The sequence below is a fragment of the Notamacropus eugenii genome, chromosome 3 (genome assembly GCF_028372415.1).
Source record: "Notamacropus eugenii isolate mMacEug1 chromosome 3, mMacEug1.pri_v2, whole genome shotgun sequence".
NCBI classification, from domain to species: domain Eukaryota; kingdom Metazoa; phylum Chordata; class Mammalia; order Diprotodontia; family Macropodidae; genus Notamacropus; species Notamacropus eugenii.
The window spans coordinates 356274773-356289305 of NC_092874.1; the positions used below are offsets into that span (position 1 = coordinate 356274773).

Below are 14533 nucleotides of genomic sequence, written 5' to 3' on the forward strand. Positions count from 1 at the left end.
CACCATCCCCCTGGACCTTGCCTTTGCCTCAGGCCAGCTGAGGAGATATCCTGAGACCAGACCACACCTCCCACACACCTATCAAGCTAAACCCAGGGTTGATCTGGGAAACAACAACAACAACAACAAAAAAAAAAAAATTATCCATTTCATGTCTAAAATTATTTTTTTCTTCTTTTAATACAATCTCTTCCTTTGTCTGTAGTTGGTTATGATATCGACTTTTCATATGTAAATTGCCAACTCAGTTTTTGGGGGTATACTGTGTGAGTATGGTTGGTTCATGCTTAGTGTCTGCCAGACTGCTTTCCATTTTTCCTAGCAGTTTGTAGAAATAGTATATCTTGCCTCCTAAATTTGGATCTTTGAGTTTATCAAACAGTAGATCAGTGTACTTATTTACTAAAGAACATTGTCCACTTAACCAATTCTACTGATACATCACTTTATTACTTAGCAAATACTAAATTGTTTTGATGATTCCTGATTTGTGATATAGTGTGAAATCTGTCACTTTTAGGCCATATTCTTTACTTCTCTCACACTGATTGCTTTCATATTCTTGATAATTTATTCTTCCAAATAAATATTGTTAGACTTTCTTTCTCATATTACAAAATAATTCTGTGGTTGTTTGATTGATATAATGTAAAGTAAGTGAGACTGAATTGTGGCTTTTATTAGCACATACACAAATATATGTATGTATGCATGTATACATACTAATATATACACCTATATTTATATACATACATGTACATAAATACATACATATACTTCACTATATACCTACACACTCATATGCATATACATAAGACAGTTTTGTTTATTTCCACTTGTCATCTGTTTCTCTGAAGGTAGATAGCATCTTCCTTCATAAGTCAAGTCTTTCCATATTTTTCTAAATCTATAAGCTCATTTCCTACATCATAACAATATTCCAACCAAATCATATTCTATGTGAGAGACTGTCTATGACAACTTTTTCCTCAATTATTTGAATTCCCTCAATTCTTGTCTTCATAGGTTTTATTTTTACAGGAAGATTTTAATTTAAAATAATCAGAATTATCCCTTTTACACTTCAACTCTTCTATCACCTTTTCTATTTGAACAAATGTACTTTTTAAGGAGTTTATTTCTTCCTTAAATTTTTGTATTTTTTCGTTTGGCCAATTTTGCCTTTTAACTCATTCTTCTCCTTATTGGCTTTTTATATCTCTTTTAACATTTGGGCTAGTCTGTTTTTTAAGTTGCTATATTATTCAGTATTTATTTTTGTTGGTCTCCTTTAACAAGTCACTGAACCTGTGTTGATAATTTCTTTGCATCACATTACTTTCTTTTCCTATTTTTTCTTCTACCTCTCTTACTTGATTTTCAAAATAGCTTCTGAGCTCTTCTATGACCTAAGACCAATTCACATATATTTATACACACATGCTTATATATGTATATATGTGTTCATGTGTGTATATATACATATACATATATACACATATGCACACACACATATATTGCAGACTTTGGGTATAGGTCCTTTGACTTTGTTGTTTCCTTCTGAGTATGTGTTTTGATCTTCCTTGTCATCGTACTAACTTTCTACTGTCAGATTAAAAAAAAAAGAAAATATTGTTGTTTGCTCATTTTCCTAACCTATTACTTTACTTTTAACTCTTTTTAAAGTACGACTCTGCTTCCAGGGTAGAGGGCACATCACTCCAATCCTCAGGAGTTTTATGCATCTGTTTTCAGAGATACTTCTAGAGACCTGCAAGTTTTAAGTTTTTCCAAGGTGGTATGATGTAAGGAGAGATGTTGGCTCCTCTCCTGCCTGTGCTCTGGTCTTTACATGACCACAAACATTCTCTTCTGCCCTGGGACAGGGAGGAGGGTCCCTGCTCCACTGTGGAAGCAAGATTTGATGTGCTAGTGCTCTTCCTCACCCTTGTTCTGCAACCTAGGACTATGATTCAAATTTGAGGAGTATTGCAGCATATGTTAGACTGTGCTCCACCATCACCAAGGTGAGACAGATCTTTCCTGCTGGCATTTTATGTTGGCTTTGGTTGGAAAATGATTTCACGCCCCCCGCCCTTGTGCATTCAGAATTTGTTTTAGGTCATTATTTAATAGTATTCAGAGGGGTCTGGGATATACTCGGGAGAATAACTTCCTTTTCTCTGCCATCTTGGCTCCACTCTCTATTTTACAAGATCTTTGCACTCCTCTTTTATGTAAGATAGTTTTACCAGTTTTCTTTCTTTTTGTAGTGCACCACTTTCTCATCCTGTCATTTTTGTTTTGAAATCATACCAATAAAATTTATTCGCACTTATCCCTTTTGTGTAAGTAGACTCCTTTCAACTGTCCTGATGATGATACAGTTCCTAGTGGTTCAAAAATATACATTTCCTCCTAAGTTCTTCTTTGGATGCATACCCAAAACTTTGGTATTTTTATCTCATTGTTGTTATTCCTTTTAATGAAATAATCATTTCTAGAATTTGTTCTTTGACTCCATTAATCTTAAGGATTAGATTATTTACTTTGCAATTAGCTTTAAATCTGTGGTCTTTACTAATGTAATTTCTTGTAGCACTATGTTCTGAAAATGATTCATTTGACATTTCTGCTCTTCTGCTTTTGTTTGTGAAGTTTAATGTGCTAATTTATGGCCAATTCTTTTGTGAATATGACATATTCAGTTGAGGAAAAAGTAGATGTCTTTCTCTTCTCAGTTCTCTTTGTTCTTCCTTTCTCTTTCTTTATCTCATTTTAAAAGTTTGTTTACTTGTTTGTTTATTAATTCATTTGATCAAACATTTTGAGTAAAGGTTAAACAGAAAATCTTCTTTGCAGACTTTGCTTCGAAGATGATGTAGAACCTCAGGGAGAGTCCTGACCAACTGTGGGAGTTTGAAATGAACTCTAATGTTCGGATTTTTACTCTTCTCCCCCTAGCAGCTCATTACTTAAAAGTTTAAAGCTTGTTTCTCAGCTATCTTAGCTTGAGCTGCTGAGCTCAAGGTTAAAATAGCACAAAATTTGCAAAGTTTGAGCTAAAAGACAATGGGAAAAGAATAAGGCAAATGATCTGGGTGAAGCATAACCAAAATGAAACAGACATTCTTTGTACTGAGATTATTGCCCATGATAGATGCTTCTTGTTTATTGTTTATTTTTATATATTAATTTTATTTGTTTTTAGTATTCTACAATCAATGTCATATAACATAGATTTTTCCCCCTACATATCCCTCACCTTCCATCCCCCCTCACTGAGAAGGCACTCAATTCTATATAGGATCTACACATACATTCCTATTAAATATTGTCATGCTGTGTAGAAGTACTAAAAGGAATGGGAGAAATCATGTAACACACTAAAACATAATACACAACCAAAGAATGATCTACTGCAATCTGAGATTGAATTCCATAGTTCTTTCTCTGGATATGGAAGGCATTTTAGAAGACCACTAAGAATTTTTTTTAAGTTTTTGCGTTACTATGAAGTTCCAAGTCTACCAGAAAAAATTCTCACACACTGTGGTTGTTGCTGAGCACAAAGTTTTCCTGGTTCTGCTTCTTTCACTCAGCACCAGATCGTACAAGTCTTTCCAGGCCTCTCTGAAATCTTGTTCATCATTTCTTACAGCGCAATAGTATTCCATTGGATTCATATACCATAATTTATTCAGCCATTCCCCAATTGATGGACATTCCTTTGATTTCCAGTTTTTAGCCACTAAAAAGAGAGCTGCTATAAATAATTTTGTACATGTGGGAACTTTTCCCATTTTTATGACCTCTTGGGGATACAATCCTAGGTGATATTGCTGGGTCAAAGGGTAGGCACATTTTTGTGGCCCTTTGAGCCTAGTTCCAAATCGCTCTCCAGAATGGTTGGATCATCTCACAGCTCCACCAACAAAAAATTACTGTTCCAGCTCTCTTATATTCTCTCCAAAATTTATCATTTTCCTGTTCTGTCATCTTGACCAATTTGATAGGTGTGGTGAGGTACCTCAGAGTTGTTTCGATTTGCATCTCTCTAATCCAAAGTGATTTAGATCATTTTTTCATATAATTATAGATATCTTCAAGTTCTTCCTCTGAAAATTGCCTCTTCATAGTCTTTGACTATTTGTCAATTGGGGAATGACTTTTATTGTTGTACATTTAACTCAGTTCTCTATATATTCTAGAAATGAGGCCTTTATCCCCAAGATTAGCTTCAAATTTTTTTTTTCCCAATATATTATTTTCCTCCAAATTTTGTTTGTATTGGGTTTGGTTGTGCAAAAACGTTCCAGTGTAATGTAATCAAAATTATTCTTCTTACACTTCATAATGCTTTCTATCTCTTCTTTAGTCAAAAATCCTTCCCTTCTCTATAAATCTGAAAAATACACTATTCCTTGCTTCTCCAATTTGTCCATGGTATCAATCTTTATGCCTACATCGTGTACTCATTTGGACTTTATTCTTGTGTACAGTGCCAGGTATTGGTTTATGCATAGTTTCTGCCACACTGTTATCCAATTTTCCCAGCACTTTTTGTCGAACAGTGACTTCTTATGCCAGAAGCTGGGGTCCTTGAGTTGATCAAACAGGATATTGCTATACTCATTTCCTACTGTTTCTTGAGTACCTAACATATTCCACTTGTCTACCCTTCTGTGTCTTAGCCATTACCAAGTGGTTTTGATAATTGCAGCTATATAATAGAGTTTGAGATCTGGTAGAACTAGGCCATCTTCCCTAGCATTTATTTTCATTAGTTCCTTTGATATTCTGGACCTTTTGTTCTTCTGGATGAATTTTGCTATTATTTCATCCAGAGCTAGAAAATAATTATCTGATAGTTTAATTGGTATGGCAGTAAATACGTAAATTAATTTAAGTAGAATTTTCATTTTTATTGTATTGGCTCAGCCTACCCATGAGCAACTGATGTTTTTCCACTTACGTACATCTGACTTTATTTGTGTGAAAAGTGTCTTGTAATTGTGTTCCTATAGTCTATGAGTTTGTTTTGACAGGTAAACTCCCAAATATTTGATAGTGTCTACCTAGCTTTAAATGGGATTTCTCTTTCTATCTCTTGCTGTTGGACTTTGTTACTAATATATAGGAATGGAGAAGATTTGTGTGAGTTTATTCTGTAAACTTTGCCAAAGTTGTTTATTATTTCAAGTAGTTTTTCACTTGAATCTCTGGGTTTCTCTAAGTATACCATCATATCATCTGCAAAGAGTGATAACTTAGTTTCTTTTTTGCCTATTCTTATTCCTTCAATTTCTTTATCTTGTCTAATTGCTGCAGCTAACATTTCTAGTACCATATTGAATAATTGTGGTGATAATGGATATCCTTGTTTCACCCTTGATCTTACTGGAAATGCATCTTGCGTATCTCTATTTCAGATAATGCTTGTTGAAGATTTTAGGTAGATACTACTTATTATTTTATGGAAAGTTCCCTTTATTCTTATGTTCTCCAGCATTTTTAATCAGAAGGGTATTGTATTTTGTAGAAAGCTTTTTCTGCATCTATTGAGATAATCTTGTGGTTTCTGTTAGTTTTGCTGTTGGTATTATGGATAATGCTGTTAGTTTTTCTAACATTGAACCAGCCTTGCATTCCTAGTATGAATTCTAGCTGAACATAATGTGTTATTCTCATGATAAGACGCTCTATTTGTTTTGCTAAACTTTATTTAAAATTTTTGCATCTACATTCATTAGAGAAATTGGTCTATAATTTTCTTTCTCTGTTTTATCTCTTCCTGGCTTAGGTATCAAAAACATATTTGGGTCATAAAAAGAATTTTGGAGGACTCCTCCTTCATCAGTTGGAACTAACTGTTCTTTAAATATTGGTAGAATTCACTTGTAAATCCATCAGGCCCTGGGGAATTTTTTCTAGGGAATTCATTTATGGCTTGTTCAATTTCTTTTTCTGAGATGGGGTTGTTTAAGTATTCAATTTCCTCTTCTGTTAATCTGGGCAATTTGATTTTTTAAAAAAATACTCATCCATCTCATCCAAACTGTCGAATTTATGGTCATGAAGTTAGGCAAAGTAATTTCTAATTATTGTTTTAATTTCCTCCTCATTGGAGGTGAGTTCACTCTTTTCATTTTTAATATTAGTAATTTAGTTTTCTTCTTTTTTTAATGAAATTGACCAAAAGGTTTACCAATTTTATTAGTTTATTCATAAAACCAACTATTGGTTTTATTTATTAATTCTACAGATTTCTTAATTTCAGTTTTATCAATCTCTCCATTGGTTTTCGGTATTTGTAATTAGGTATTTACTTGGAGATTTTCAATTTGTTGTTTTTCTAGCTTTTTCAACTGCATGCCCAAGTCATTGATCTTCTCTTGCTCTATTTTATTCATGTAGGCATTCAAAGATACAAAACTTCCCCTTAGAACTGCTTTTTCAGTATCCCATAAGATTTGTTTGGTTGTCTCATTATTGTCATTCTCTTGAATGCGGTTGTTGTTTCTATGATTTATTGTTTAACCCACTCCTTCTTTAGGATTAGATTATTTAGTTTCTAATTAATTTTTGGTTTATCTTTTCTTGGCTTTTTATTACATATAATTTTTATTGCATTATGATCTGGGAAGGGTGCATTGACTATCTCTGCCTTTCTGCACTGGATTGTGAGGTTTTTGTGTCCTAGTACATGGTTAATTTTGTTTATGTGTCATGTACCACTAAGAAAAAGGTATATTCCTTTCTATTTCCATTCCATTTTCTCCAGAGATCTATCCTGCTTCACTTATCCTGAGTTTTATTTATCTCCTTACGCTCTTCCTTATTTATTTTGAGGTTAGATTTATCAAGTTCAGAAAGGGGAAGGTTGACGTCTCCCACTAGTATAGTTTTGCTATCTCTTTCTTCCTTCCCCTTCCCCAACCTCTCCTCTAAGAATCTGGATGCTATACCACTTGGAGCATACATTTTTAGTACTGATATTGTTTCATTGTCTATAGTGCCTTTGAACAGAATATAGTTTCATTCCTTATCTCTTTCAATTAGATCTATTTCTGCTTTTGCTTTCTCTAAGGTTAGGATTGCTACCTCTGCTTTTCTTACATCAGCTGAAACACAATATATGCTGCTCCAACCTTTCACCATTACCCTGTGTGTATCCCCCATTTCAAATGTGTTTCTTGTAAACAACATACTGTTGGATTATGGCTTTTAATCCATTCTCCTATCCATCTCCGTTTTATGTGAGAGTTCATTCCATTCACCTTCACAGTTATGATTACAATCTGTGTATTTCCTTCCATCATCTTTCCCATTGTCTGTGCTTTTAGCTTTCCCGTCTCCCTTCCTCTCCTCAATAGTTTTCACTTTTCACCACCACCTCCTGCAACCTTACCTACCTTCTTTTAGACCCCTCTCTTTTACTCCCCTTTACCCTTACTACTTCTTCCTTCCCTTTTAGCTTCCCTTCCCCTTTCTTCCTCCTTCCCCTTCTACTGCCTGTAGAGGTAGTTACTTAATTAAGTTTACTTAATTACTTAATTAATTTTTACTTAATACTTAATTAAGTGTGTTGTTCCCTCCTTGAACCAAATAAAATGAGAGTAGCTCTCAAATATTACTGATTTCCCTCTCCTCTTTCCCTCTAGTATAATTTTGTACTTCTTCCTATGATGTAATTTACCATTTTCTGTTTCCTCCTTTTCACACCTCCTGTTAAAATCCCTTCCCATGCTTAAATCATATTTTTTGTCATCACGTCATTTAGTTTATACCTGTTCCCTCTATGTATACTCCTTTTATATTTCATAATAGATGTACAATTCTCAAGGTTGACAAGTATCTTCTTTCCTTACAGGGAGGTAAACAGTTTACCCAAATTGAGTAACAAGTTTTTTGGGTTTTTTTCCCCGTTTGCCTTTTTATGCTTCTCTTGGGAAGCGCTTTTGAAGATCGAATTTTCTATTAAGTGCTGGCTTTTTTTGTCAGGAAGATCTGGAAATCCCTTACTTCATTGAATGACCATCTCTTTGCCTAAAATGTTATGCTGAACTTTGCTGGGTAATTGACCCTTGATTTTAGTGCCAGTTTCTTTGTCTTACATAATGTCTTATTCCAATTCCTTCGATCTTTTAATGTAGAAGCTGCAAGGTCCTGTGTGATCCTGACTGTAGCTCCTCGATATTTCTATGATTTCTTTCTGGTTGCCTGTAGTATTTTATCCTTCACTTGATACTTCTGAAATTTGTCAGCAATATTTCTCGGGGTTTTCAGTTTGGGATACCTTTCTGAAAATGAATGGTGAATTCTTTCAGTGACTATTTTGTCCTCTGGATCTAGCACTTCTGGGAAGTTTTTCTTGGTGATTTCTTAGAAGATATTGTCCAGTCTCTTTTTTTTCATAGTGGCTTTCTGGTAGGCCAATAATTCTTAAATTTTCTCTCCTGGACCTATTTTCCAGGACAGTTGTTTTTCCAGTTAGGTATTTTACATTTTTGTTTGATATTTTCACTCTTTAGATTTTGTTTGACTGATTCTTGCTGTCTCATAGAGTCATTAGTCTCTACTTGCTGAATTCTAATTTTTATCAAATTGTTTTCTTCAGTTAACTTTTGCATCTCCTTTTCCATCTGTCCAATTATTTCTTTTAAGGAATCTTCTTCAGCTAGTTTTTGAACTTCCTTTTCCAGTTGTCCAATTTTCCCAGTTAGGTTTTGTGCTTCTTTTTCCATTTGTTCAATTTTCCTTTTAAAAAAGATGTTCTCTTAATGGAATTCTTTTTTTATACTTTTAAAATCACTGTCCAGTTTCTCGTCTATTTCCTTCTTCACATGTTCCAGGAGAGACTTTTGTGCATGGGAGCAGTTCATGGTCCCTTCTGAAATTTCAGATGGGACTACAGTCTCATTACTGACCTCTTAGGTATTCGTGTTTTGGTCTTTGTCCCCATAGAAAGATTCTATAGTTTTTTCTCCCTTGTTTTGCTTTTTCTTGCTTATTATGGTGATTGGGTGTTGTGGCTTCTGATTCTTCTGGTTCACCTCTGCCACAGAGAGGAGAAATTCCCCCTAGCTCTTTCGCTAGCCTCAGTTGTTATGAAACTCTTTGCTCCGTTGGCTGTTTCCACTGATCCAGGATTTTTCAGAAGAAATATTTTATGATTCTTTCAAGGTCAATAAGGGGGGAGGAGAGAGCATTTGCTGATCACTCCACTATCCTTCCTCCCAGAAGTTCAAGTAGAATGATAGGTGCTTCTTGAATATTTCCATAACTTTCCATTTCTACTAACTTCTCTCCATGGTCATTATGCCCACAAAATTACTCTAAACCACGCCAGTAAATTGGAAATGAGTAATCCCCATTTGGGTTGAAGTCAGTTCCAAGAGGTTTACAATCATAGCATAATATTTATTATTTAGGGGAAACATCTTCCAGATTTGAAATGAAGAGAGGAAGATGCACCAGCTACTCAAATTAATGACTCCTGAAGTTATTGCAGATGCAGTTGTGTGTTTCTGTAAACTGAACATTTCATGTATGAGGACAAAGAAGTGTTTCCTTTATGACCCATTTTGAAAATGTTGTGTTTGAAGGTAAGATAAACAAGGGAGCATATGGTTTGGCACACAATATACCCTGATATTAAATTCTTGTGTAATTCAAAAATATGGTAAGTATATTAATTTGGAAATTCTAAATTAATCAATCTTGAGTATATTTTTAAAAGTCACAGAGAAAAGACATTTTCCAAGCAAATTTCCTATTTCCCCTTCTCTTGTTTTTATACTCCTGTTTAAACCTAAAATTTTTGACTACCAAGAAGAAACTTGAATTGGTCTTCTGTGGAGTGAATCTAACTAGCATGTTTGTTTTATCATTAATCTTGTTGGTCATTATATCATTTACTGTTCATTATAGCAAGAGATAAATTGCAGAAATGCTTAATATTGTTAGTTCAGCTTGGCTGCCTTCCTTAGTGACACTAATTCTACAGAGCAGTTAGGCAAAATCAATGTCTGATGCCCCATTTGTATTAAATTATGCTTGTTATATGATTGAATCAACACTACATAGAGTTTTCTCTAGTTAATTGATCAACTCCTACAAAATAAATTAATGTGATACATCAAACTTATATGAAATTGTAGACCAGAAAGAAGATAATAAACAATATCTTTGAAAGAAAACCAGTACCCATTACTGAATAAGGAAAATTCTCTGTACCTGAAAACACAATCTAACAAAAAGAGCACTCAGCTCAAATGATGATGTTAAGCTCCACATTAACAGAGAAGTTTAAAAGAATAAAGGAGGAAAAACCGTTTCTATGCTTTTCTGAAAACTGATGGCATCTTGCTAAGATCAATATTTTATTCAGTGGACTATCAATTGCTGAAACTGTTGTAGTATTTGCTTTCTTAACATCATCTGTTTAGGGGGGAAAAGCCATAAAACTACCTTTAGATTTCCAAAAAAATGTTTTAGCAATTGGTCATAATGGCAGCCACCCCTTTGAAGTGGCATATTAAGAATATTTTAAAGCACCACCTTCATTGTGAGAAGAGTAACTTAATCTCACTCTGAGATATATGTTTTACACAGAAATAATGTACAAATTTTACCCAACAATGCTTAATATTAGTGAGTCTTACAATCACTGTACAATTTATTAACATTACAGGTAACATAGAATGACTGTAAAAAGTAGTACAACTGGGTACTATTTCAAACATTTATAGGAATTCATCTTGATTCTTCTTAGAAATCATATGTACTGAAAGTTTTAAATTATAAAACAATGAATGTTCATGATATTAATTGACAAATGATCCACATAAACAAAAGTAATAGAAATATTCTGATTAACTGAACATAGGAAATGTTGATTCTACCATGTTTGCTGTAATTTAATAAGTAATTAAAAATAATTATTAAGAATCTATTCCATGTGACAAATGTTAAGGACATAAAGATATACAGATGCATATACAATATGTGTTGTGTGTACATATAAGTAAATACATTTGTATACATATATGTGTGCATATATAACATATGTATGGGTATGTGGGTGTTTCTATACATCAATATTTATTTATATACTTTTCCTTACCCTCTAGGAACTTATACTCTACGATGGGAGATAAATAAGAAATGTGCACAAATAATACAATGCTTAAAGGAATGCCAAATGCTTTAGTGAAATTTATTTATGCTTTTAAATTTTTTTTCTTATAAATAGCTTCAGACTTTCTTTGAAAGGAAGGGAAGCCTGAAAAGAAAGAAATTACAAAGCCCGTTTTTACTGGAAAGCATAGCTTTTAAAGGAACTTTCAGCCTGAAACAGTCAAAAAGCCAGGAGAGCCATGACAGTATCTGGACAGACCTCAGGTCACCAGCAGCTCCATCCTAGTCCCGTTCAGGAGGCCTCCTCTGGGGATGGGGTTTGGGTTCATTATTTGTCCAAAGACCAAAGCAAGAGTGAGGATCCTGAGACTGAAGCAGGGAGCCTCCACTTCCTGTCCCAGAACTCTTCATTTCCAGAAGGCTTTGCTCCCTAGCACCAAGGAGACAGAGGAGACAGGCAAACTAGACTAAGGCACAAAGGAGAGATCAAGACCTGATCTCCCTTCAGGAAGACATCGGGGATGAAGATTTCATCAGAATCACTCGATGTTTTTGTACTTGGTGAGCAGGTTGTACAAAACCTGCAGGGTAGGCTTGAGATTCAGGTTGATGACATCTTCTGGGAGAGTCTTTGGTTTCTTGAGTCTTCCATCTTGCATGAGTTCAAAAGTGAATGAGAAGTTGTGGACATTCTGTTCGAAATTCTCCAGAGTTAAATGAAAGTTATGGAGAGGAAGAAAGTATGCTTCCAGCAGACCCATGAGCAAAACCATGCCATCTGTGAACTACATCTCCAGCTCTGTCAGCTCCAAGTTCAGCATATTAAGGTGTTTGTTCACCAATGTGATAAAGAGACTTCTTCACCACACTGAACTTATCTGGGGCATGGTCAAATAGCATGTCGAAGGGTACTCATTCAAATCTTCCCATTTTGTGGTACAGATACCTTTACTCAAAATAAATTCTGAGGCTTCTCAGGGAAGAAAGTAGAAAAGAATTTTATTACGATCGAGAAAGGGCCACTTCAATTCGACCAGTGGACAGGGAGAAGTAGCTTACAGATGACAAAAGTGTGATTACATACCCTAGCAGAAATTTTCCACCCCCTTACTAACCCTTTTCTCCCATTAGCTGGAAGTCAGGTTCACAATCTAAAAGTGGGAATCTACCCTCAATAGGTAACAAGGAAGTAAGTAGCTAACCAATGTAAATCTTGTGTCCATAGCTGCCATATCTTTAAGTTTCAGGTTCTAAGAAATCATGTGATGATAAGTATCACAAAACTGAGGCCTTAGGTTGCAGTTTCCAAAAAAAAAAAAAAGAAAATCACATGATGGCCAGGAACATGAAACAGGCCTCTAGTTCATCAAGAGCTCTTTCTACATTTTAAAGTACAGTCTGAGAAGTCTTCACCTGTCTCACTTGCCATCATCATCTCGGTGGTGCTAGTCAGCTCCTCCACCACATGGGTTGAGTGCAAATGGCCTTCCAACTTTCTGACAACCACCACCTCCATGGAGACATGCTCAGGGAGCCAGAGAGGGACTTGAAAGTGCATGGTCAGGGCAACCAGGAGATGAAGAATGGTCATGAGGTTCTTTCCATGGATTGAGTCACCATTCTATTTGATGGCCAAGCCATGAGCCCACAAAACTTCATAAACAGCCTCCAGGATGGTTTGCAGGTTTTGTTTCTGACCTATTTCTGATTGCATCACCTCAGCCACTTCAGTTTGTGTTCCCTCTAACACTATCTGTTCCAAAAGCTTCTACAGCACCTGTCCATCATACATATCCTCCTCCAGCTGCTTGATGATGATTTTTTCCTCCACCAGCACATCATTAAACCAGTCAATTAAAACCTTGTTCAGTTCTTTGAACTTAGGGTCATCCCTGGAGGTGGGGTGAATTAATCATTCAGTTCCAGGAGGGTGTCTTTGGGGTGGATGTCCACTGTGGCAGGCGTCATAGGAGAGTTGATAGAGTTCTTGCCCTCTTCCTGGAGGTCACTCACCTCCTTGGCTCTCTTTTTCCCTCCTAGCATGTCTCTGAGCTTGAGCAGGAAGAGCTCGCCCTTCCTGGCCCCAGGGCGGCCACAGAGGCAGCCCCAGGGAGCAGAGCAGGACAGCAGGCATCAAGGACATGGGGTAGAAGGGGGCAGCGGGGGCACCAGAGGAGGGACAATCAAGCTGCTGCCCAGGAGTGGGGAGTGCGTGTGTTAGCAGTTGGAGGGCTTTAGTGAAATTTAAATGGAGAATTCTTTAGTTAGACATTTTTTTGTTTGTGAGAATATTGCATTTAGTATGGCCCAGTACCGATGCAGTTTCCTGCACACTAAGAATTCTTAAGAAATTATATATATATATATGTGCATATATATGCATATATATGAGTATGCATATATGTGTGTGTGCATATACGTATATGCACACATACACACATATATATATTTACTCTGTAATAGAGGTGTCAATTAGTTATTGGTTTAGTTTTTCAGATCCTGTAGAAGTAAATGTCAGAACTAATACCTATTTGTTTATAGAAATATGTGACTATGGAGTATGGCAGAGAGGGAAGGATGACATTGGAATGGGCCTTGGCAGAACCTCAATAAAGTGCACATGTCTCTGCATGCAGTTCAATTTTTCCACTCACAGATGAAGACAAACAGGGTTGGCATCCAGCAAAGTTGTAAAGTGGCAATATTTTCATTGGTTTCTCCATGCTACACTTTTTATTTCCTTTTCCCTCTCAGAAGCATCATTTTCTCTCATTACCATACCTTTTTGAGCTTTGAATTCTGATACTGAAGAGGGTCTGAACTAACGACTTTTAAAACTGCTTGAACTCTTTTGGGCTACCCTTGCTGAATACTTGCTAAATAGCCATGTTGCCTATCTGAACCAAACATGGTAAAAGGCCATGAAGTTTAATATTGTATTTTTCAGGAAAATTTCCAATCATGGAAATTATATATATATTTTTGCTTGTTAGAGGCATTGATCTCATAAAAATGGTTCTTACTGTGACATTGTTTAATGTAAGAGTTCCTATGGGAACACAAACCTATTTAAATAGGCCCCAGAAATTCTAAAAATAATTGTGGTTAATTGAGCCATCCAATAAAGTCGTTAAGCATAAACAGTTATAAAGTTATCTAGGAAGAGCATTTAATCTGTATCGTTCCTTAAAATGCCATGTTTAAAAAGAAATCATGTTTCATATAAGATGACTAGGAATAGAACTATAAATGAATGAATGAATTTTTGTAATGCACTGTGCTAATATGTGTGTGTGTGTCTGTGTGTGTGTCTGTGTGTGTGCGTGTATGGTTGGTCTGGTTGTTGTCTTTTGTCTTCGAAGACATTACCATGATAAAGTAAAATTTCAGT

At 35.5% G+C, this 14533-nt stretch overlaps 1 pseudogene; it reads right to left on the reverse strand.

Annotated features, from left to right (window-relative positions):
* Positions 1 to 11681: 11681 nt before the first annotated feature.
* On the reverse strand, positions 11682 to 13110 carry LOC140531648 (beta-parvin-like; annotated as a pseudogene).
* Between the last annotated feature and the right edge of the window lie 1423 nt (positions 13111 to 14533).